This window comes from Macrobrachium rosenbergii, chromosome 53, assembly GCF_040412425.1.
Source record: "Macrobrachium rosenbergii isolate ZJJX-2024 chromosome 53, ASM4041242v1, whole genome shotgun sequence".
NCBI classification, from domain to species: domain Eukaryota; kingdom Metazoa; phylum Arthropoda; class Malacostraca; order Decapoda; family Palaemonidae; genus Macrobrachium; species Macrobrachium rosenbergii.
In genome coordinates this window covers 38,669,452-38,694,451 of record NC_089793.1, presented here as the reverse complement: position 1 = coordinate 38,694,451, position 25,000 = coordinate 38,669,452, and positions in this window count along the sequence as shown.

Below are 25,000 nucleotides of genomic sequence, written 5' to 3'. Positions count from 1 at the left end.
ATTTCAGTCATAGTATCTGGGGCTAAATATTGACACTAGATTTTTCGTTATGCTCGTTGTTTTGCACTAAAAAATCTTATCCAAGAGATAATCGTTAATAAAATTATTAATAAAAATCATAAAAAAATCAGGGAAGGTTACCATATCCCTGATTTTCTGATCCTGATGGGTATTTGGAAAAACGATAAAATTATGACAGGCTATTCATATCCCAAATTAGCTAACACTGATGATACATAATGTTGGAATGATTGACTGCCAAAATCCAGATTAGCTTAATATATCGGATTAAGAGAAAAAGATTCAAACTTATGACTGGGTACATATCTCAGATTAGCAAATCGATAAGAAAACCCAGAAAGATAACTGCCACAATTAATGACTGGTTATCACACGAAAGGCAACCTGATCTATAGAAGTCCTAGAAAAGAAAGCGATAAAAACTCAATATTAGTTTCACGGCCTAGATTGCCTAATCCCAGATACCGAGAAAGAGGGATAACTGAAAAACATAACGATTGGTTATGAGAAGATCACTTAATCAAACTGAAGGCTACCTCGAGAAATGAGCTATAGAAAAATACGACTATTGGTAATCATAATGAAATTATATTATCACGGAAGGATATCTAAGGTCGCTTCTCTCGTCTCAGATTATAATGCCATTAGAGGTAAGAGGAATCAAGAGGACAGAATCTTGAAAAACTAAGATGGTCTCAGCAGGTTGGGAATAGTAATGATCTTCGTTGTCTGCAACAGCCTGCAATGAACCTTGCTCTTTCTAGCTATCATCTCATAATTTAACCCAGTGTTTAATTTGGTTTACTTTACGACGTTTTGAATATATATATATATATATATATATATATATATATATATACTATATATATATATATATATACTAACTATATATAATATATATATATATATATATATATATATATACTATATATATATATATATATATATATATATATATATATACTATATATATATAATATATATATATATATATATATATATATATATATATATATATATATATATACAGTACAGTATATGTATACATATAGTATATATATACATATAAAATATATATATATATATATAAATAAATAAATATATATACAGTATATATATATATATATATATATATATATATATATATATATATATATATATACACAGTACAGTATATGTATACATATAGTATATATATACATTTAAATATATATATATATATATATATATATATATATATATATATATATATATATATAAAAGATATATATATATATATATATATATATATATATATATATATATATATATATATATATATATATATATATATACATCTCTACGTCATATGGATATGGAGCAGTAGTTACATATTCTATTACTGACTGTATAACAAAACTATTACACCTGCAGAACTGTAGTATCCTATTTTTCGCTGATAGATGCACGATGCACTGAAGCTCTGGAATAAAGCAATGACAAATATTCATGATCACTCTTCAGACTGACGATGCAAATAGGAATTGAAGGCTGTTTATACATAACTAACCAGTATAATCTACAGTAATAATTTTAATTTATCACCTAACTATGACATATTCCTGTTCAAGCAAAATAGTGGACCATCCTGTCTGCAACAGCCTGCAATGAACCTTGCTCTTTCTATTTATCATCTCATAATTTAACCCAGTGTTTAATTTTGGTTTTTACTTTACGACGTTTTGAATATATATATATATATATATATATATATATATATATATATATATATATATATATATATATATATATATATATATATATATATATATACTATATATATATATATATATATATATATATATATATATACAGTACAGTATATGTATACATATAGTATATATATACATATATATATATATATATATATATATATATATATATATATATATATATATATATATATATATATATATAAATAAATAAATATATATACAGTATATATATATGTATATATATATATATATATATATATATATATATATATATATATATATATATATATATATATATATATACATATACATAGATATGCATATGGAGCATTAGTTACATATTCTATTACTGACTGTATAACAAAACTATTACACCTGCAGAACTGCTAGTATCTATTTTTCGCTGATAGATGCACGTGCACTGAAGATCTGGAATAAAGCAATGACAAATATTCATGATCACTCTTCAGACTGAATGCAAATAGGAATTGAAAGGCTGTTTATACATAACTAACCAGTATAATCTACAGTAATAATTTTAATTTATCACCCAACTATGACATATTCCTGTTCAAGCAAAATAGTGGACCATCCTGATCGCAAGGCAAGGAGGTGTAAAAGAAGGAAAACCTCGCAGTTGCATTATGAATAAATTCTTAGGAGAGGGTGGAGAGGAAGATGGAAGAAAGAATAAGAAAGGAGGTACAGTAAAAAAGAACGAAAGGGGTTGCAGCTATGGGCCGAAGGCACGCTGCAAAGATCTTAAGTTATGCCTACAGTGCACCGCATGAGGTGCACTGAAGCACTAACACTCTACGTGAAATCTTGCAAGGGAAAGAGTTGTGCATCTCTACCACTAGGCTACATCGGACTTAGCAAGGAAGAATTCCGCAAAAATAGGTTACACTGTTATACATCACAAGGTGTAATATCCAGTCTTAATTCAAGATCAAAACATCCATTTACCTCTCCTAGAAGTAACATAATAAAGGAATCTTGCATGTTATGTATATATATATATATATATATATATATATATATATATATATATATATATATATATATATATATATATATATATATATATATATATATAATAATATATATGTATATATATGTATATATAGATAGATAGATAGATAGATAGATAAACACAAATATATGAAATATACGTATGTATATATACATATATATGTATATATATATATATATATATATATATTATCACATATGAAAATTTTTTTACGTGTTTACATTCATAAACTTTATGTGTACAGACACTCCGATTGCGCATTGGAGCACTCTGATCAACAATGAGTATAAAATTTCAAGAGACCTTGCGAAATACATATTTCAAAAGTCACGCAGCCTGAAAAATTCAATATTCCTAAGAAAGTGAATATGAAAAACAAAACCTATCTATATTTACCTGTAAATGTGTTTCTATAGCCAAGTGTAGGCAATAATTCTTTGAAAATATCACAAGCAAAATTGTATTAATTTACTTTGTTTATGAGAGAGTCCTTATCCTGCGTGGTCCTAAAATGTTTAACATTTTCTAATAGCAAAATTCCTACGGAAAAATAACAATAAAACAATAAAATAAATTAATAATATAAAAAAAGGATGTCTACGGTAAGGATTCGGAAAACTCGATTCAAATCCCTAGACGGTGAAAAAATTTGTACGTGGAACTAATTCAAACCAACAGGTACAAAAAAACATTAATGTATACATTCATTAAAACCTGTGTGTAAAAAATATTGGTATTTATAATGAACTAGCCAAAACATTGATTCAAGCTAGTGGACGAAAAACATTACTCCCGAATATAGTCACATAAGTAAAAAAAAAAAAAAAATACTAACATAAATCACAGTCAATCAGAAATTCGAAAGAATGAATCAAAGAGGACACAATACGTCTTGGTAAACACATTGCTTTATTTATAGAAAAACCTCGCTATTTGCGTAGCTCCGAAAATATCCCTTTTGTTTCGAGCAAATTTTCATAATATTTGTTCAAGACCAAAAGGTCATTATTAAAGCTTATTAAAGATTAGAGCTCTTTCTTGCAAGGTTGCGGCGAGGCATTTTGCAACCTCCGAAGGAAAGGAGACGGTAAGAGTCAGGGATTTCTTAAGACTAAGAGGTAAAATGTCTCATTTCTTGATGCACGAGGGTAGAAGTTGTGGTTTTCCGAATGCGATGTAGTCGTAAAATGTCATGATTTTCTTTAACGCAAAAGCGGCGTATGTCAAGATTTTCTTGACGCTAGGACGGAACGATCATGACACAAAGATAATGAAAGCGATTATTTTCTTAATGCTAGGACGGACAGGTCCTGATACAGATAGTGAAAGTGATGATTTTCTTAACGCTAGGATGGAAAGGTCGTGATACAGATAGTGGAAGTGATGATTTTCTCAACGCTAGGACGGAAAGACCATGATACGAAGATAGTAAAAGTCATATTTTTCTTAACGCTAGGACGGAAAGATAATAATACAAAGATAGTAAAAGTCGTTTTTCTTAACGTTAGGGCGAAAAGATCAGTGAAAATCATGATTTTCTTAACCTTAAAACGGAAAGTTCATGATAAAGCAAAACTCATGATTTTTTTAACGCTAGGACGGAAATATCATAATGAAAAGATAGTGAAGGTCATGATTTTCCTGACGCTAGGACGGAAAAATCATGTTACAAAGCCAGTAAAAGTCACGATTTTCATACCGATAGGACGGAAAGGTCACGAAACAAACCCATTAAAAGTCATGACTGTCTTAATGAAAAGACGGTAAAAGTGTAAAGTGTCTTTTAATGTAAAACACAGCCTGACTTTCTTAGTGACCAGACGGTATGCGTCCTGTGTAAAATGAAATAATTTTGTTAAAAACGAAAATGGTAAGTCACGATTTACTTACTGCAAAATCTGGAAAAGTAATTTTCCTAAGACACATACAGAAAAAAAACAATTATTTTTTTAAAGTTTAGACAGCAAAAGCAATTATTTTCAAGATACAAGGCGGTATAAGTAATGATTTCCATAATGCAAAGGCAGTGAAAGTAATTATTTTGAAATACTTTGGACAGGGCAATTCAGCATATCAAAATTATACATTACATACCTGTATATATATATATATATATATATATATATATATATATATATATATATATATATATATATATATATATATATATATATATATATATATATATATAGATATACAGAGAGAGAGAGAGAGAGAGAGAGAGAGAGCAGAGAGAAGACCTTAGCCTTAAAGGAAGCGTGGGCTCATGACTGTGATGAGGGCCACTTGTCAGCCCTCAGGTGGGCTCCCCTTTTCCTTGTCTCTGGAAGTTGATAGTTTTCTTGAATAATTCATTATTTTGAAACGAAATAAGTAAAGAAGAGGATTTTGGGGGGTTGAGAGAAGTGTGAAAGCAAAATTATCTTTTGCTCATTCTTATTGTTTTAATATATTAATTTGTTCATACTTTTTATTCCCCCCTTGTTTTGTTTATACATAATCGAGTTCACTTTTTACATAAAATTAAAATGATAAATTACTGCTCAAATCACTAGCGGATCAGGAAAGAATTTCATGGGGCACAAAAATTTCATATATATATATATATATATATATATATATATATATATATATATATATATATATATATATATATATATAAAGTATACATATACATATACATATATATATACAATTATTAGATTTTTTCAAAATTTTATTATTTCTATAATAGATTTTTCCCATTTATATATATATATATATATATATATATATATATATATATATATAATATATATATATATATATATATATATATATATATAATTCTCATTTATGTAATTATTATCTAAATCTTCAATATTATTATTTTGTCATTATTTTTTTCTGGGGCATGCATGTGGAAGGTGCCCCCACCCTGGATCCGCTAGTGGCTCAAATATCAGCAGGTGTTATGATACTGTGCTTAAAGATAATTAAGAAGTAATATTCATGATAAAAAATAAAAAAAAAGATTACATATACTAAAACTTATTCTTTATTAAGACCGAATTTAAGAGGCACTGGATAGGTGTCGATCGTGGCAATACATTTATTAGTCATTAAAATAAAATAAAAAATATATAATAACGCAGACAAGTCAGCCCCTGGAGGTATTATTTAAGCCTAAAATACTTTTCATTTATTTTGAAAGAATTAAAGTATAATTATAAAAATTCTAAAATGAAGAGGGCAGTAAATTCTACTGAAGTAGAAAAATGAAAATGGAATAAGTCTGAATCCAGATGAAAAAATATTCAAATATTGCCTGAGATAGGACAATGTACGGAACTGTTCTTAAGGAAAAGCATATGAATAAAAAATATAAAAAAATTATAAAACAGAATCAAATAAAAAACCAACTGAAATAACATACAATGTAATTAAATTAATCAATATTCAAGGATAGTTGATCTAACGAGTTGAGATTTTACATTAAGACTAATTTTCTAGTAAACAAACCTGCACAAACTATTTGGAAAAATATACAAGTAAAATATAAATACATACAGTGTACATATAACGTGTATACAAAAAATGTATGTATGTGGAAAATTTTCCTGGTTATTCCAACAGCAATAACTTAAACAAAATAAATTGCAGATAAGGCTATGCAAACATATACTAGCATAGTGTATTCTTGTACAGTAAGATGAATACACAAACACACGCACATATATATAAAAACAAATATATATATATATATATATATATATATATATATATATATATATATATATATATATATATATATATATATATATATATATATATATATATATATATATATATATATATATATATATATATATACATACACACACATAATAACGCTTTCAGGTGACTGCTGAAGCGTCGTGATTATTTTCGCTGATACTCCGGCTGAAGCTTACTTGTCAGGTGGTCCCTCACTAGATTGGTACCTACTCCGGAAATCATTACGATACCAAAAACAAAAATTTGGAATGAGAGGACACAATCCAAAGGGAAAATGTCGCAAGCTGTTTCCCGAGACTCAGGCACAGCAGCGAGCGCTCTGGTCTCCTCGGCACTTTTAAAAATAAAATACGTTTATTTTACTCAGGAAGAATCTATCCATAATGACCTGTAACTATTTGTTATTTCATCCTTAAGAAGGTTTATTCTTGATCCTTTAAGCGTCACGAACACTTTTCAGATTTTCTTATGACCACCTGCGCAGTTATTGCTAGAAGTTTCAGCGCTTTCCAGTGCAGCCCCTGAACCCCTTTCGTTCCTTTTACTGTACCTCCTTTCGTATTCTGTTTCCTCCATCTTACTTTCCACCCTCTTCTAACAGTCGATTCATAGTGCAACTGCGAGGTTTTCCTCCTGTTACACCTTTCAAACCATTTATTAATTTCCGTTTCAGCGCTGAATGACCTCATAGGTCCCAGTGCTTGGCCTTTGGCCTAAATTCTATATTCAATTCAGTGCAGTAACAGGTGAGCCATCTGGACGCTTAATTATTAACTACCTGTAATAACAGCTGGTCGGAAGCACAAAACGCCTAAACGTTTAATTTCATCAATGAATATTAAGAAATTATGTAATTATGTAATTATCCATTTATATCCACATGGGAAAAATATCTTTGGTGTTGTAAAAGCCTGAACAGATCACGTACTGCTGCCTTACCCTATCAAAACTATATAGTTAACCTGATATATATATATATATATATATATATATATATATATATATATATATATATATATATATATATATATATATATATATATATATATATATATAATCATGTATGTATTAATATGGAAACATTTAACTATTTAAAAAATATTAAGAAAAATAAAACAATCTGACCTCTTGAAGAAGTTCTAATAAAACATAAATATTCCTTAGAAAATTCCAGAAAAGAAAAGTGGATAACTCACTGTTCATTCATTATACCTAAACAAGTTAAAAATGCGCCGAAGTTTCTTCGGCGCAATCGAGTTTTCTATACGAGTCGCGGCCCATGAAGCTTTCAGTCACGGCCCGGTGGTGGCCTGCCCTATAGCGTTGCCAGACGCACGATCATGGATAACTTTTAAACTTTAAATCAAATAAAAACTACTGAGGTTAAAGGGCTACAATTTGATATGTTTGATGACTGAAGGATGGATGGTCTACATACCAATTTGCAGTCCTCTAACCTCAGTAGTTTTGAAGATCTAAGGGCGGACAGAAAAAGTGCGGACGGGCAGACAAATAGCCATCTCAATAGTGTCCTTTGACACAAAACTCAAACTGACTCATCTAACCGAGCACATGGAAACGTCCCTTGCAAGGGAGAAACGTCCTCATTTGTCTTCGTAAGAAACGTTTAAAACCACCTATTGTGCATTTACCTATTTAAACGTCGTCCCTGCATGTGCGTGTGCATAAGTGTGTTAACCCCCTGCAAGCATTGTTCCAAGAATTCATCTTTAATTATGAGTAAGACATTCCAATGAAGATTAATTACCCCGACTTGAACAAGCTGGACGTCTCTTTTTGTTCCTTCGAACGCTGTCAATTCATAAAAGCTCTGCTCCCCTTAATTTCTCTCTCTCTCTCTCTCTCTCTCTCTCTCTCTCTCTCCTCTCTTTCTCTCCAAAGATCCCTCATATAGGAGGAAAGACGTCTACGTGTCCACTCTCTCTCTCTCTCTCTCTCTCTCCTGAATCTCAAGAAAGGAAAAGTAAAACTTTCTTTTTCTTGGCTCGACCCTAAGATCCTTTATATCGAAAGAAGTCTGCTCTCTCTCTCTCTCTCTCTCTCTCTCTCTCTCTCTCTCTCTCTTACACACACACACGCACATCTTCTCCCTCTCTTGACTCAATCCTCAGATCCCTCATATTGGTACAAAGACGTCTTTAAACTGGCTGGAATTAGCATTTTGTTCAATGGATTCCTCTTGTTATTGTTTTGATGTGGAATTTTACGAGCGTGAAGTAATTTTTTTTTCCGTCTGCTCGCTAGACTTCATTCTTGCTCGTCTTTTTCGGGATTATTTACATTAATATATTTGTAACATATACTTTGTAAAATAAGTATATATATATATATATATATATATATATATATATATATATATATATATATATATATATATATATATATATATATATATATATATATACTGTATATATAAGTATATATACATACATACATATATACATATATATATATATACACATATATACATATATACTGTATGAATATATTTTACTATACTTTACTTTATATGCCTACGTACAAGTAAACACGCATACATACGTACATACATCAATACATACACATATGTTTGCTGGATAAGGTCATTTGTTTTTACACCCAGCAGATGCTGGTTCCCATTTACATCTGGTTGGACTGGAAATATATATATATATATATATATATATATATATATATATATATATATATATATATATATATATATATATATATATATATACACACACATACACACACACATATGTATATGTATATATATATATATATATATATATATATATATATATATATATATATATATATATATATATATATATATATATATATATATATATATATATATATATATATATATACTGGATAAGTGGCAGAACAATAGGCTAGTACCTGCAAGGCCCGTGGTTCATTTCAGACTGGCCAATAACCAGTCTACCCCGCTGTAAAGGGGTACCAGCGTTATTAACTGAAGTCATGAAAAAGGCTTAAGGCTAGCAACTTCATCTCCTGAGACTTGCACAGATCAAGAAGATTCTGTCTTTATGGGGCAACCCAGTCTAAAAGGAGAAAAAGGTGAATGGTAAAAACAGAGGTTTATAAATATATAAACATTAAGGCTAAAGGTCATCGCGGGCTGCAGAGGGTCGCAGCCAGGTTGGAAAAGTGCTATATGCGCGTTTACACCTGCATAGACGAACTCAGGCTCTCTCTCTCTCTCTCTCTCTCTCATTTCTCTCTCTTTATATACATGTATATATATACATTATAAATATAATGTGTGTGTGTGTGTATGTATATATATATATATATATATATATATATATATATATATATATATATATATATATATTATATATATATAGAGTATATATGGTGTGGGGAGTTATATATATATATATATATATATATATATATATATATATATATATATATATATATATATATATATAATTTAATTTAAAACAAACTCATCATTTTTATTCATGCATTCCATTTACGATCTCATCTGCACAAATTAATCATTCAACATTATTGCCTGTCATTTCATCTATTTATTTTACGCATATTATTACCATTGCCATTTTTCTCTCTTAAAATCGGTTCCAACCAAAATGATCAGATTTTCGTCCTAGTCTCTACTGCAATTAAGATCAGCACAGTGTCCAACTCTCTCTCTCTCTCTCTCTCTCTCTCTCTCTCTCTCTCTCTCTCTCTCTCTCTTCAGTGCTTGTGTTTGCAAAGCTGTTTTGTCCGCTTGCATTCGCCCAAAATTGCTATTTCCTGGGCGTGTTTATGCATGTGTCCGCATACATTTAATTTCCCTTCCTCCGCTCTTCTCTCTGTACTGTTCTACCTTCTCCACATCCTGTTCATTGCTTCTATCTACCATTTTCCCCCTACACTCATGCTTTACGAGCCCGGGTGCGCGCGCGCGGGCTCTCTCTCTCTCTCTCTCTCTCTCTCTCTCTCTCTCTCTCTTTCCCTGGCTTAGTCGTCCCGTTATCCGCTTTTCTTTCTTCCTCCCTCTCGTTTCATTGTCCCCTCATCTCTCTCTCTCTCTCTCTCTCTCTCTCTCTCTCTCTCTCTCTCTCTCTCTCTCTCTCTCTCCATTTATTGTTCCTCATTTTTACCCAGAGCACTCGCTCTGGGGACGCTGTTTCCATCCGAAGAATAATCCTTTGGCAAGCATTTCATATTTTCCACCGACAATTATTATGAAAAAGCTTTTTGCGCCCTGTCCTCCGCCAGGATTTTCGATTGGCGCTGAGCTGAGCGACGCAGGGCAACAGAATCTGCAACATTTTGCAAGAGGGTCTCGCCTGCCACAGTGTGCCATGCACGTTCGACTCGATGCTGGGAAAGACTTTGTTCTATGGGGAAGACTCGATGCTAAGAAAGGCTTTGTTCTATGGGAAGATTCATTGCTGAGAAAGACTTTGTTCTGCTGGGAAGACTCAATGCTGAGAAAGACTTTGTTCTATGGGAAGACTCAATACTAAAAAAGACTTTATTTTTTGGGAAGACTCAATGCTATGAAAGACTGTTCTGTGGGGAACACTCAATGCAATGAAAGACTTAGTTCTATGGGGAAGCCTCAATGCTGAAAAAGACTTTTTTCTATAGGAAGACTCAATGCTAAGAAAGACTTTGTTCTATGGGGAAGACTCACTGCAAAGAAAGGCTTTATTCTATGGGGAAGGCTCAATGCTGAGAAAGACTTTGTTCTTTTGGGAAGCATCAGTCTTGAGAAAGACTGTCCTATGGGGAAGACTCGATGCTAAGAAAGACTTTGTTCTATGGGAAAGACTCAGTGTTGAGAAAGACTTTGTTCTATGGGGAAGACTCAATGCTAAGAAAGACTTTATTCTACGGGGAAGACTAAACGTTAAGAAAGACTTTGTTTTATGGGGAAGACTCAGTGCTGAGAAAGACTTTGTTCTATGGGGAAGACTCAATGCAATGAAAGACTTTGTTCTATGAGGAAGACTAAATATTAAGAAAGACTTTGTTCTATGGGGAAGGCTCGATGCTGAGAAAGACTTTGTTCTATGGGGGCGACTCAGTGCTGCGAAAGAATTTGCTCTATCGGGAAGACTCAGTTCTGAGAAAGACTTTGTTCTATGGGAAGACTCAGTGCTGAGAAAGACTGTTGTATGGGAAGACTCAGTGCTGAGAAAGACTTTGTTGTATGGGAAGACTCAGTGCTGGAGAAAGACTTTATTTTACGGGGAAGACTCAGTGCTGAGAAAGACTTTTTTTCTCTGGGGAAGACTCGATGGTGAGAAAGACTTTGTTCTATGGGGAAGACTCGATAGTGATGAAAGACTTTGTTCTATGGGGAAGAATCAATGTTAAAAAAGACTTTGTTCTATGGGGAAGACTCAATGCCAAGAAAGATTTTGTTCTATGGGGAAGACTCAGCGCTAAGAAAGACTTTCTTCTATGGGTAAGACTCAACGGCAAGAAACACGTTGTTCTGTGGGGTAGACTCAATGATGGGAAAGAATTTCTTCTATGGGTAAGACTCATTGCTGAGAAAGACATTGTCCTATGGGGAAGACTCAATGCTTAGAAAGACTGTTCTATGGGAAGACTCAGTGGTGCTAAGAAAGACTGTCTATGGGAAGACTCAGTGCTGAGAAAGACTTTCTTCTATTGGGAAGACTCAACGGCAACAAAGACTTTTTCTGTGGGGAAGACTCAATGCTTAGAAAGACTGTTCTATGGGAAAGACTCAGTGCTGAGAAAGACTTTGTTCCATGGGAAAGGCATTGAGTCTTTGCCATTGAACAAATTCATTCTTAGCATACACACACATACACACACACACACACACACACACACACACACACACACACACATATATATATATATATATATATATATATATATATATATATATACATATATATATATATATATATATATATATATATATATATATATATATAAATTATATAGATATATATACACACTGTACACTGTATATAATATATATAGATAGATAGATAGATGCATATATTATATATATTATGTGTATATATATATGTATATTTATATATATATATATATATATATATATATATTATATATATATATATATATATATATATATATATATATATATATATATATATATATATATATATTAATTTACCACATACACAATTGTTTGTGTGCATTAGTAGAATTACTAACAGGACCTCATTCAAACTGGATGGTAACTAGATAACAAACAGTTTGAATGAGGTCCCAATCAAATGATATAGTGATATATATATATATATATATATATATATATATATATATATATATATATATATATATACACATAATATATATATATATATAATATATATATATATATATATATATATATATATATATATATATATATATATATATATATATATATATACATATATATATATATATATATATATATATATATATATATATATATATATATATATATATATATATATATATATATATATATACATATATATATATATATATATATATATATATATATATATACATATATATATATATATATATATATATATATATATATATACATATATATATATATATATATATATATATATAATATATATATATATATATATATATATACATACAGTATATATATATATATATATATATATATATATATATATATATATATAAATATATATATCTATAGCTAAGAAAGATTTTTGTTCTATGGGGAAGATGTAAGGCTTGATGGAAATGATATGGTTGTTCATCATGTCGTCCATTTTGTACTGTTTTATTTCCTCCTTTATTTTCATTCTTCTTAGACTTGGTTTTATGGGGAAGACATACGGCCTGACAGAAATGATATGGCTGTTCATTATGTCTTCATTTTTTTCTATTGTTGCTTTTTTCCCGTTATCTTCATTTTTCTTTTTTTTTTACTCCCGTTGATTCACTATAGTAAGTTCCTCCTCTTCCCTTTCCAGCGTCAAGGTTCCAGCGGCTCCGCTCCGCTTTTTGGAAATGTGATTTGGCGATTTCGTTTTCCTCCATTTACTTCTTCTTTCTCTCATACTCCTCCTCCTTTTTATATTTCCTCTTGTGCATTTACTTTCTTTCTCTCGTCTTCTGCTCTCTATACTTGTGATTAGAGCGACGCCTTTCTTCGTCAACATTTTCCTTTATCCATTTGTCGATCTCTCCTCTTTGTTCTTTCTCTATATTCCTGCCATATTTGGCCTTTCACTTCTCTTTCTCTATTTCATCCAAATTCCTCCTCAACGTCTTCCGATCTCTCATATTTGGTTTCAATTTCAATCCTGCATTTTCCTTCAATAAACTCCTATGTAATATTCTAGACGCACTACTGGTCATCTATAAATTCATAAATCACTCTTTAGACGCACTGCTGGTCATCTATAAATTCATAAGTCACATTCCAGACGCACTGCTGTCGATCTATAAATTCACGTGCATTCTAGAAGAACTGGTGGTCACCTATAAACTCAAATGCAATTCAAATACTGGTCATCTATCATGTTCGTCTTTTATGGGTTAACGAAGAATTCTATCTGATTTAGCTGCTGAAGATGAATAGCAGAATTCCATCGACTTCTGCTGACTGAGTAAAATAATTCTATCCTCTCCAGGTGTTAAATAAAATCACAATTCAATCTATTTCAACTACTTAACATAAGTTTCTTCGGCGCAATCGAGCTTTCTGTCCGGTGGTGGCCTCAGCCACGGCCCATAATACTTTTAGCCACGCCCACGAAACTCAGCCATGGTCCGTTGGTGGCCTATGTTGCTGATACCTAGAGCGTTGCCAGAAGTACGCTTATGGCTAACATTACCCTTAAATAAAATTAAAAAAAACTACCGGGGGTAGAGGGCTGCAATTTGGTATGTCTGATGATTGTAGGGTGGATGATCAACATACTAATTTGCAGCCCTCTAGCCTCAGTAGTTTTTAAGATCTAAGGGCGGACAGAAAAAGTGCGGACGGACAGACAAATTGCCATCTCAATAGCTTTCCTTGACAGAAAACTAAAAACAAGAATTACACTTGCCTCTGCAGTTTAAGAAAACGTGCTGAATTCCTTCTATTCCGTCGTAAAAACCCAAAGTCAGAATTCTATCATATTCTACATTTCAAGCTCAAAAACAGAACTCCATTTTCTTCCTGGTTTTTAAGCCAGAGGACAGAATTCAGTCTTCTAATTTATGATTCAGAAAGCATAATTCCATATTTTCATGCCTATTACGACCAAAGACCGACTCCATCTCATATTTAATTCGAAGCCAAAGAGCAGAATTCCATTTTCATCCTGCTTTTGAAGCCAGTAGGCACAATTCCATTTTTTCCTCTCTTCTCATCAAGAAAGTAGAATGATATTTTTCTTGCTTTTGAATAAAGAAAGCAAATTCCATCTTTTCTGCTTGCTAAGCCAGATTCTAGTTTTCATGCCTTATACGCCCAAAGGCAAAATTCCATTTTTTTAACCATTAAATCTAAGCGCAAAATTCCTGCTGCATAAGCGCCCAAGATTTTATTTGTTTATTATGTTTGTATAATTTCATCTGTTTCAGGTGTCAATAGACCCAAAAACAGAATTTGGCGTTATTCTGAGGTAGCCAGATCCTCATTTTCAAAGAGATCGTAATTAACCTTTATTTTGTCCCAGTATTTATTCCATCAATATCAATATGTGCATGAGCATGCTTCCTCTCTCTCTCTGTCTGTTTGTCTGTCTCAAGGTAATCTGCAATCACTCAGTCAATCAATCTATATATACATACATACACACACACACACACACACACACACACACACATATATATATATATATATATATATATATATATATATATATATATATACATATATATACATATAATGGCTATATATATATATATATATATTATATAGTTATATATATATATATATATTATAATATATATATATTATATACATATATACATATATATATTTGTGCCCATTTTTCATAGAGACCTTTATATATATATATATATATATATATATATATATATATATATATATATATATATATATATATATATATATATATCATACACACCAGTATAGCATTTCTCTCCCTCTCATTCTTCCCAATACATTCTACAACACCGCATCTCGCTTCCTCCATTGCTATCAACATCTCTCCCATTTGCCGCAAAGAATTCTCGCCTATTTATCTTTTCTCCCCCCGTTCTTCTCCGCTCGTCTCTCCACCTTCCTTTTCTTTAATATCACTTCCTTCTTCGTCTTATTCCATTAACACTCCTTCCTTCGAACTGTTCCTCTTCCTCCTCTTATCTCTATCTCCCTTCGTTGCACTCCTGAGATCCATTAGGTTTACGTATTGTCTTGGAATTATAAAGAGAGAGAGAGAGAGAGAGAGAGAGAGAGAGAGAGAGAGAGAGAGAGAGAGAGAGAGAGAGAGATCTTAGAAATGATTTCACTTCACTAGGGATTGGATTACCTCGTCGAGGCACTCGCATTGTGAAATTAAATATTGTGAAAGTTCTGAACAACAATGTTGTTGCTCTCTCTCTCTCTCTCTCTCTCTCTCTCTCTCTGTAATCATCAACACATCATCATCATCATAATCGTCATCAGAAGCAGCAACAGAAACAATGAAAATAGCAACAAAAAATAAAGCTGTTTATCAAGTCCTTCGCAATGTGAAACTGAGGCCTGTTTTTCAACAAGGACTTTTCTTGCCACGGGCGACAAAACAAGAATAATAAAAACAGCCGAAAGGCAATATTACTTTCCTTTAAGTGCAACAAATACAACATTAAACAATTACAAGAACATTACTGTCTTCTAGATAATTACATTAATAATATTACCTTCCCTATATTTAACAACTACAAAAGCATTCATTTTACTTGTAGCTGTCATAACCATATCATTACCCTTCCCTGTAATAATTCAACAATAACAAAAATATTAATTATCCTTGCCAAAATCACATCATCAATATAGCTTTTTTCCTGTCAAGACCACAAAAAAAAAAAAAAAAATTACGTTTAACAAGCAATATTTACACCATCAAAAGTACCATCCCTGTAATGTTCACAAAAGTAACAAAAAACATTACTTTCCTAGAAATCATTACTTTCCTTTAGTAACAGCACCAAAACCATTAGTTATCCCTGAAATAATCAAACCAATAACAGGAGCATTATTTTTCCCAGGAATGCGACAGATCAGCAACAGCAACCGAACAACAACCAAACAGCAGCAACAACATTGCATGGCATTTTTCTGCAACCGCATGCAACAGATGAATGTCCAGGCTGCATCCTGCATTCAAGTGTTCAATCGAAAAAGTGCTTTCAGGTGTTCAGTGCTCAGAATGTATTGAGCGAGTCCTGAAAAGCGGCCGTGTATCTGAACGTTCAACTCGCTGGACGTGGAACAATACACCGTGTTCAAAATATCATGGTGCATTTCGATGCAATCTGCAGTATTAAGGAAAAAAAATATTTTTTTTACAAGGGGAAAATTGGAAAGTGAAAAATGTAATTTTGCATAATATTAAATATACTAGAGTATTAAGGCAAAATATCTTTTACTAAGAGGAAAAATGGAAAGAAACATTTATAATTTTGTATTTTAATTTAATTACAAATTCTATTAACAAAAAACGACTCCGTAGTATTATGGAAAACATTTTTCAAGAGGATAATTTTTAATAGTAATAATAAATACTATGAACAATAAATTCAATCCAGAGTATTAAGAGAAAATTTTTTTCTTCCAAGAGAATATTTTTGCTTTATAATAATAAATACAACAAACAAAATTAATACAGAGTATTGGGAAAAATATTTTTCTATTAAGATGAAAAAGGGAAAGTAAAATAAATACTCTTGCATTTTAATAATAAATAATATAAAATAGTTCCGATTAAATGGAAGAAATATTTTTTTGCCAAGGTATAAAATCGAAAGAAAAATATATAACTTTGCATTGTAATAATAAAAACTATAAACAATTAAATATTCATGTTGATGCAATCTATAATATTAGGTAAAAATATTTTTGACTGATTACAATGGTAATAAGACATACAACTTTACATGTTAAAAATAATTTTAATTTGCTCATTGGTTTAAAAGGCCCGTAAAATTAATTTTAAAATAATTTGCATAAAACGATGTAAAACTAAGTATAAAAAAATGTGCATAAAATTCTACAGTACTAAATTAAATCCAGCTAAATAAATACCAATGAATATAACTCATAAAAAAATTTTACTTGAAAGAAGAAGAATTAAAAATAAAAGTGTAACTTTGCGGTGAAGTATGCATTAAATTCAGTGTATAATAATTTGCCCAAAAGAGTTAAATAAAATTTAAGTCTTTTTCCAAACAAACTTAATATATCAAATCTACACTCCATCAGAAAAATTACAGAGCTTGAGAGACGAAAAATATTAAATAAAAACAATACTTTTACACTTCAAGAGTACATGTAAACAAAGTAAATTAAACATTAAGTTTAAAATAAAACATTACGAAAAACATGAAAATAACAGAAAAGAGAGGTTATTTAAAGTGCTAGGATAAGAATTAGTTTTCAACATTAAAAAATGAAAAACTGACAATTTTCCATGATTTTAATAAAAAATCTCTAGTATCTGCATAATGTTTTTGCTTTAAATAAAAATAGAAATTTTAATTAAAAATATAAAAACATTAAATACCTTTGCCCAAAATTACAGAAATATACCTCTAATCTCAGCATCAATGAAAATATTGTGCAATAGGAGGAAAATGTTTATGTAAGTCAGGTGTATATAAAAATCGTTAAGGAATGCCTACTACATGAAATTATTCTTCCTTCAAAAGAAACTATAAAAACTAAAATCCTTGGGCCTCCATTCAGCAAACATTGTTCATTATATACTAAGTAATATGGAACAACTATAGCTTGGCGAAACTGGAAAAGAAGTCAAATTTATGTAAAAAATGTGAAACAAAACCAAGTAATGATACCAATCATTCCGATTATGAAAGTACTTGAAAAACCAGATAAAATAAAGTTAAGACGACTTCTGAGTCTCTCCTCTGATAAAATAAATTAGTTTTATTGAAAGGGACGGAAAATTCCGGAATAAACATACTGTACATTCACGAGTGTAATTAGGCTTTTAAATGTTTACTAAAATTAAATATAATTCTATGGAAGTTTATTGATGATTTTTTCAACATGGCAATGCGAAAACTAGTTTAATTAAAAGTTTAACGATAGATATCTAAAAGGTGCGATTACTATCTGGTACTATGTTTTTAAATTATTATATGATATAAAATTGTTGAGCTCAAATATTCCTTTTTCTGAATACAATACACTCAAAAAAAATTTTTTTTAACTAAAATAAGGTTTAAACTACATTCTATTATAATAACTTATAAGATCTTTTTATATATTAAGGGTGCTGTCATATATATTCTACACACATACAAACACAAATATATATATATATATATATATATATATATATATATATATATATATATATATATATATATATATATATGTGTGTGTGTGTGTGTGTGTGTGTGTTTGTTTGTTTGTTTGTTTGTGTGTGTGTGAGCATGTGTGTTTATACATACATGTATGCATGTATGTATAAACACACATACTCACACACACACAAACATATATATATGAATGTATATATAAATATATATATATAAATATATATATAAATATATATATATATATATATATATATATATATATATATATATAGATTCTATTATAATAACTTATAAGATCTTTTTACATGTTAGGCATGTTGTCATATATATTCATACTCACATACAAAGACATATATATATATGAATATATATGACTTTGCATCTAACATGTAAAAGATCTTATAAGTTAATTATAATAGAATGTAGTTAAAACCTTATTTTACTTAATCAAAAATATGTATATATTTATTTATATATATATGTACATAGATATCCATATATATACACTATATGTATATATATACATATGTATATATACTATATATATTTACATGTATATATTATGTGTGTATATAAATATATATATATATATATATATATATATATATATATATATATATATATATATATATATATATATATATATATATATATATATATATATATATATATATATATATATATATATATATATATATATATATATATATATATATATATATATATATATATATATATATATTTACATGTATATATTATGTGTGTGTATATATATATATATATATATATATATATATATATATATAGACATATATATACATAAATATTACATATATATTATACATATAATTTTATATATATATAGAACTGCCAATTCCTTACTAAATATTTTCAATTTCTAAAAAATAAAATTAAGCAAAAATCATGTGAACAATTCACGTTATACTGCCGAGGGACAAAAGTATTATAGGTACATTCTTGAGAATACAAAAAAAAAAAAAAATGAGGTATAATATTAAATTTTGACATATCCCTACAAAGTATTTTTAACTTCCACTGAAAAATATTGTTGAAATATCCGAATTTCATAAACATAAAGTTACAAAACGATCATAAATATTATTTTGTCAAGTTAAAAAAAAAAAAAAAACTCTAGTAATAAAAGATTAATAAAAATGTTAATAGTGAACGATTATTAAATAAACTAGAGCTCATGGATTTGGAGAAAATCCTGCAGCCTATTAAAAACGATATAATGTCAGTATAAAAAACCAAATAAACAACGAAAATTAAAATAAAAACAGAATATAAAGTGTTGAAATCAATGAAAAAATAAAAGCCAAGAAAATATAAGACAGAAAAATTATTCAATAAAAATTCACTGACCTTGTTATGATGACTTCTTGGGCCTCCCGAAATCTTGCTGCGTTGCAGCCTATGCCGGTGATAGCACACCTGTGCAGGAATAAGGTAATTCTATTATATAATATATTCTCAGAAAATATACTTAGATAAAAAAGTATTTTCCATATTTTGTATACAGTATACACACACACACACATACACACACACACACACACACACACACACACACACACACACACACACACACACATATATATATATATATATATATATATATATATATATATATATATATATATATATATATATATATATATATATATATATATATATATAGTGTGCTGTGTGTACATATTCTGTAAATGTTTACATACAAGAAATGCTTAACTAAATAAACTTAACAAAATTACACAGTGACTAAATAGCTAACTACATTATTTGTCAAGTAAAAAACTGTTCAATTAGCAGAAATAATTATTGAAAATAACCTCATGAAATTGATAAAAGATGAAATATCTTCGAAATTCCTAAATTAATAAATATCACTAAAATCTTAAACTATCACTCAATACCGCTCTAAGATAGTTATTACCAAATAACAGTCAAAGGCAAACAATACAATTTCCTCATAAATGTTATACCAAACGAGAGGGATAACAACAATCAACTGATAGCCAGGCAAGGAGATATGCAGGCTCTTTTCATAACAGATCTAAGTAACATACAAGAGTTGGTGGTCTGTTGGCTACTGCCGGGTCATGGAAAGGAGTGTAACTTCTTCCGAATATTATATATATATATATATATATATATATATATATATATATATATATATATATATATATATATATATATATATATATATTATATATATATAATATATATATATATATATATATATATATATATATATATAATATATACACATACATACAGTACATGTATGTATAATAATTAACTATTTTAATATTTCATCTTTGGAGCAAGTGACGTCAGCATGACTTTAGAGATGAAGTTGCTACACCCATATCCTTCTTCATGATCCCAGCACACTGTGGTATGCATTTAGAGCTTTACAGATTGATGGGTGGTAGGCTAGATGCGATTCACGTTAATATATATATATATATATATATATATATATATATATATATATATATATATATATATATATATATATATATATATATATGAAAATCTTGAGAAAATCAGTTACTAACAATCTTCAGTGAGTGATTAAGATTTTAAAATCCGAATTGTAAGCAAATATTACAATATGATGATTACTATCATGACTATCGACAAGGTGAATCCACTTTATCAGATAAAAATTAAATGCTACTCTTGATATTAAAAAAAATATATATATTATTGTAACTAATCACCCTTGTACTGATACTCTCTAAAACAACTGGGTATTACTCTTTACTACTTGGTTTTTCATTCCCATCTAATTAATCTAAAGCTAATTAAAGCGATGCATTTACACCAATAACAGGCATTCTGAGAGTATTGTTCAAATCAGTACATTAACCCTACACGGCTCGCGACACATTCCTCCTCAAGAACTGTGGGACTGATGCAATGTTGCAAGTACCATTATAGATCTGATCTAAGTCAACAATTCCAGTAACTCTTCCCAGACAAGATGTGTTACAGAGACAAATGTGCCCACACAAATGTGCCCAATGGTAGGTGAATGTCATGGTATGAGCCATAAGGTCTACATTCTTGGTATCATTTGAAATGACTTGGTTGGTGAAGTTTACATGCTAATGTTGGACTGTGGAACAGCCTTCCAAAGGAAGTCGTGCAATTGGAACTTCAGAAGTTCAAGCGAAGATGCAATGTATTACTACCCTAATACAATGCTCCTTGCATTTTAATAATTTACTTAGATTTTTATCGATATATTCATTAAAATAATTTATTTTTTTTATTTTCTAATAAGTGATCTCTTCTTTCTGTATTTCCTATTACCTTCTGTTATTTTTTTCTAATGAACACCATATTCTTTAAAAATCTGAATTTCAAATCAATGTGGTCCTTGTGGGCTTGTTCCTTATGGATAGCGTTCATCTTCTGAATTACAATACGAAGGTTATCGCCAAAATTAAATGTATTTACAAAATCTACGGTGTTTGGAACCACAGATTCACCTTTGGGCTAGCCCACTGCATATATTTGATAATAATAAAAATATCATATGCCATTCTCCCAACTTTATCTCAGTTACATATGCGAAGAGTTTGAAGACCCAGCCCTACTTGGATGAGAACTATGTAAAGGGAGGCTAGCAAAGACGGGAAATAAGACGTTCATGACGAGACACAGCGGCTGTCTTCGTTGGAGGCGACGAATAATAATAATAATAATAATAATAATAATAATAATAATAATAATAATAATAATAATAATAATAATAATTAATAATAAAATACACTATACACTATCATGATGGTTACCTTTTTACCAAGTTTAACTGTAACGACTTGAACAGTGTGGGAGTTGTGGTGAAAAGGATTGCGACAAACGCAGACATACAGACAAATAATAGCAAATAATACTGTTGAACATCTCCACTGATAATGAGACATCTCACTGACTCAGTCCTGGCTTTACAAATGTTTAGTATCTTTACATCAAGAAGGGAAATGAAATAATAGTTCCTTATTATGCAATTACAGATATAACGAGTAAAAAATGCGCCGAAGAAACTTAGGTGCAATCGAGTTTTCTGTACAGCGTATAATCAAGGCCACCGAAAATAGACCTATCTGTAGGTGATCTCGGTATAATGCTGTATGAGCCGCGGCCCATGAAACTCTCAGCCGGCCGTGGCATCCTGTGTTGTTGCTTTGCCAGAAGCACGATTATGGTTAACTTCAACCTTAAATAAAATAAAAACTACTGGGGTTAGAGGGCTGCAATTTGGTGTGTTTGATGATTGGAGGGTGGATGATCAACATACCCATTTGCAGTCCTCTAGCCTGAGTAGTTTTTAAGATCTGAGGACGGACAGAAAAAGTGTGGACGGACAGACAAAGCCGGCACAATAGTTTTCTTTTCAGAAAACTAAAAAGAGTAAGCTGTCACATGAGACATTTCACTGAATCAGCCCTGGCTTTACAAATGTTTAGTACCTTTGCATCACGATGGAAAATGAAATAATAACTCCTTCTTATGCAATTACAGATATGAAAATATCTAGAAGAATATAATTACAATCATGAAGATGCTAAACATTACATAAAAAAGAATAACAATTAACAGGTTGTTAGTGTTACTGTCATATTAAAAGGATGCTCAACATACTGTCCACAACCTTTTAAAAGTAAAAATAAACATATAAGGCAAATTTAGTTATCAAAGACAGTAAAATGGAATTGAAAGTTACCATGATACAAATATGGAATAGGCTGGTTCTGCTGTTATAGCCTATTTCTAGACCTTACTTGGGGGAAAAACTTCATCAGGAGGTACGAGCTTAAGACTTCAGCAACAATTATCCAGTATAATTATTTTTAACGAACTTAATTTCCTGTTAGGTATTTATGTTAATTAATAGGAACCAAACACCCACCCCTCCCCTTCACCATCACTAAAGTTTTCCATAGTTCTCCAACCAAGTCTTTCGATGATATTAGACTGATCTATGCAGGCTGGCGTCACAACAAATGTGGTCACCTTCCTACCCCAACAACACTAGTTACTCCCCATTTTCCCCATTACCTATCTTCTCGCCTTGCTGATCTTATGATCTTCTCTTTTCCCTCATCCTCGTATTTTCTATCTTCTACTTTAGTTCCTTTCCACTTCTCCCTCAACATCTTCCTCTCACAAGCTCCTCCACATATTCCCCATCATCTTCCTCCTCCTTTCCTCACTCCCTCCCTCCCTCCCTCCCATCCAATCGAGGTAAATGCAGCAACACCTTAATTAACATCTGTTGAGGAGATTAATCTACTCCGTAAAAGGAGCCATTCATCTTCGTATTAAGGCTATGCGGGCCCATTTAATAAAGGTAGGAAGGAAGGAAGAAAAAAACAGGCCGAATTAATCTCTTTTGTGCATGCAGAAGAGGCCGGCGTTCAAACAAACTTGCTGTGCGCTGAAACCGCCTTTTATAGCTCCCATGCGATTGTAATTGTTCCGAGAGAGAGAGAGAGAGAGAGAGAGAGAGAGAGAGAGAGAGAGAGAGAGAGAGATAGGACACAGCAGTGTACGTGCATACATATGCCTATGCATACATACACGTGTACACGCATGCATAAACACTCTGCTTTTCAGCCGCTTTTAACTGGCGGGCCTGTCCGGTAATTATTCTCCTGCGGGTATACAATACGTGCACTCTCTCTCTCCACTTCAAACGACCCCCAAAGTGAACCCCGCCATGTCCCTTGAACATTTGCAGTCCCAAAACTGCATTTAATTATTCAGAGTTCAAATACGTTCATCTCTTGCTGGAACGATCTGAACTGTTCAATCAACTGTACAAACAGTTTGAAGAGAATTTAGCTACAGAAATTTC